Source organism: Arachis duranensis, unplaced genomic scaffold (assembly GCF_000817695.3).
Source record: "Arachis duranensis cultivar V14167 unplaced genomic scaffold, aradu.V14167.gnm2.J7QH unplaced_Scaffold_165934, whole genome shotgun sequence".
NCBI classification, from domain to species: domain Eukaryota; kingdom Viridiplantae; phylum Streptophyta; class Magnoliopsida; order Fabales; family Fabaceae; genus Arachis; species Arachis duranensis.
In genome coordinates this window covers 1,434,550-1,438,417 of record NW_026264258.1, presented here as the reverse complement: position 1 = coordinate 1,438,417, position 3,868 = coordinate 1,434,550, and positions in this window count along the sequence as shown.

The following is a 3,868-nucleotide window of genomic DNA, read 5'->3' as shown; positions in this document are numbered from 1 at the left end:
TTGCTAACGAATTAGAATTCAAATGACATCATCTCTTTATTCTCACTTAAAAGTCTCAATCGAGTCTCACTCCTAACTTTATATATTAAAAAAAAAAAAGAAATGTTCTCTACAAGTTTCTAGCAAAATAATTGGTTGATTCCATAGTAGTAATAATTAATAAATAATAATCATTAGTGCATGGTGTTCAAATAAAAGCGTAGATGGTGCGTATCTATCGAAGTGAAACCTCCATGCTTCCACGCAAGATTGCAAGATTGTCAATTACTTTGGCGGACCCATCAAATCTAATCTAAACTCACCACCAGATTATTATATGTATAACTAAGATCGGATATGCATGCAATTGCAACTTGCAACTTTACTATCAAAACCACAACAAATGCCGAATTCTCTGGAAGTGGAATATGATGATGGCTTATTTTATCTTATATTATTTTAAATTAATTATCTTATAATAAAATTTATTCAAAATTTAATTAAAATTTATGAAAGAACCAATTAAACAGTAGAAATCATTTTTAAGGACTTTAAAAATAATTAAAATACACTAATCCTAAAATATATATTTTTTCGAAATATTTTATAACTTATTATACATCAAACACAAAATAAATATTTTAAAAAATTTTATTTTTTAACAAATAATGGTTAAAAATGACCTAATTAAAATCTTTATCTAATATAGAGACTTAATTATAAATTTTAAAATTATAAAGGTCTAATTAAAAATTTGTTGAAATTATAAAGATTAATAAAATAATTAAATTTATAAATAATTTGGTTCAAAAAATTATATGTAGCCATCTCCTTAGTTTTCTTTGTTTCTTTTTTTTTTTTTCTCTTAAATTGCATTGTTGTAATTCGATGAGATTATTTAAAAAATGGGCTAATTTGTTTACTACTTAATTATTTGGAGTATAATTATAAAACTTGAAAAAATTCAAGGAGATTTGGTGGTTATAATTGTAGCAAATTAAAATTTCTTTCTTTAGTTCATAATAATTATTGTTATATGAAATGTTTCGTATATATATTTAATTTGGATGCTAGCTTTAATTTCCATATTATATACGAAACCAAAACTTTACGGTATTATATTCCTTTAATTAAATATCAAGCCATCAAGGTGAGTAGAAAAGTAGAATGATGTATTGATGATGATGTCAATTTTTATTTGATTAAGCTCCCCAAAACATAGGTCATATGCTCTCATTGCACTGACCAATCCCTAAATCTTACCATATCTTTAATTAATTTGGCTAAGATTTGATGCAGAAAACAACAAAAAAAGTTGAAGATGAGTTTCTCTAGTTTTTTCTATATTGTTCTTAAGAGGAGTAAGCTAGGACATTATTGACTAGAATAATATTATTATAACCTCAGAACATATATAAATAAAGTTAATAACTTATATATTTTATATAAGAAAAATTTTGTTGTGCCTACACAATTTTGAATAATTTATTTAAAAGTAGAAATCGAATAAAGCGAGTCCTATCTTTTTATTTTAAATTTTATAAATAAATGATAAACACCAGATTATTTTATAATATTCAGTCGCCTTCATACATATTATTTAATTAATTTTATAATTGATTATGAGCCCGTTTAAAAAATTTTAAAAATATTTTTTTGAATTTTTGTCTCATAAAAAATAATAGTATTAATATTTGGTATAATTTTTAAAATTGAATTATTTTTTTTAAGAAACTATTTAAAAACTTATAGAAAAATTAAAAAAATGACTTTTTTCATCATAATACTGCTATTTTTTATCATATTTTTATAAACTAAACACTTTTAAAATTAAAAATCTAAATACAAAATAATTTATTTATAAACTATTTTTAATATAACTATTTATTATTTAAGTTATTTTTTAAAAAAATTAATTAAATTATTTATCCAGGACCTATATATAATCCAGAATATACTTATACCCCAAAAATATCTCGAACTTTTCTAGATTAATGATGTGATCACACAAATGATTTTGTATGTGTCTATGGTATCGACCTCTTGAGACCCTTTTTTCAAGCTTTCGCTTTTGCATTATGATTGGTGGTTAAGCTATAAATGACCTAAAAATCCAGTTATTATACTCTAGAATGCATTAATAAGTCAACTAAATATTTAATAATTTGATCTATAATTAAGAAACTCCATAGTAGATTTTGAATTTTTGAACCATTTCATTTTTCTTGCGTGGATTCATGAAGTTTATAGATAGACGTGTTTGGTCGGTGGTATCACAAAGTATTGTACAGTTGTATTAGTATATAACGGTTTTATTATCGTGTCTCCTAAAAACATAGATTAAATAATATGTTAATATTATTTATTGTTTTTATACATTGTAATTTGTAAACGTAAAAGTTTATTTTTATAATAAATAATATTAATTTTTTTTATTATATGTTTAACCTATACTTTTATAATAAAATTCATAAAATTAAATTTTAAGATAACCAGACTTAAGCAGTTTTAGGATAACAAATTTAAAAAAATGACTTGAATAAAACAGAAATTGGATTTCTTCATCATTGTGAAGATCATGTTTGCAATAATATTGGTCCTTCTTGTTTGGGTATAATAGACAATTGGGTCATACTCATCATGCTTGCAAATCAATATATGCCATAATTATAAAGATACAAGAGAGTTCTAGAGGATCACATTCCAAACCCTACTTTTTAGGGCATTTGTAAAGGAGTTAATTAACTATTCTATTCCCAAAATATGGGACGTGAGATGTCATAGTCACATTACAACCCTTTTAGATTGATATATAGGCAAAGGCAAATTAATATGGCCCAATCAAATCTATATGGCTAGTTAGTTAATGAGACGATACTTTAAAATTTAATTAACCTAGCAACATTATGCTTCAATTAGGGATGAATACTATTTTTAACCTAGCAACATTATGCATTCAATTAAGGATAAATATTATTTTGATCGTCACCAAAAAAAAAATTATTTTGATCCTAAAATATAGGGTCAAAATTACAATTATACCTAACCATTTTTTATTCGAAATAATAATTACAAAGAATAAATTTGTCAAATAATACTAAAAATAATATTGAAGATCATTTAAAAAAAAATTAAAGATGATTTCAATTTTATTTATCTTCAATTATTACCATAACTATAATGCCATATATATATGGATTAATACTTAAATTTGTCTCTGAAAGATTACTCATTTTTAAAATTAGTTTTTAAATGATTTTTTTAGTTATATTAGTCTCTAAAAGATAAAATGTAAGTCAAATTAGTCCTTCTGTCAGTTGGATGATGACATGTCACGTTAATTACCACGTGACAGGTCAGTAATACGTGGCACGCTACGTGACAGGTCAGTGACACATGGCACGCCATGTGACAGGTCAGTGACATGTGTCACTTGACATGTAAAAAAGTTTTTTATAATTAAAATAGTCCTTGAAAGTCCAAACGTATGTCATTTTCATCCCTAAAATTTTAAAAATTAATCAAACTAGTCCTTATATAATTTTTTTATTTTTTCTTCATAATATTAAATTTGAAATATTTTTTGATACTACTAATTTTAATAGAAATTTAATTGACAAACAAAACATTAGTAATTGTATCTTTTTTTCTTAAATTTTTTTTAATAAAATTATCTCTCTCCTTTAATTCTTCTCAAAATCTTTCTTATTCTTTTCTATTCTAAAACCATTTTTTAAAACCATTGAGTACATATATACTCAAAATTGAAATGTATGTATTTATTAACCTAAACAAAGTTATATACTCAAAATCAAAATTTATATATGTTAACCTAAACAAAGTTATACCACTATTTTTTTTACTACATTTTTTTTTTTTCTATTACAGT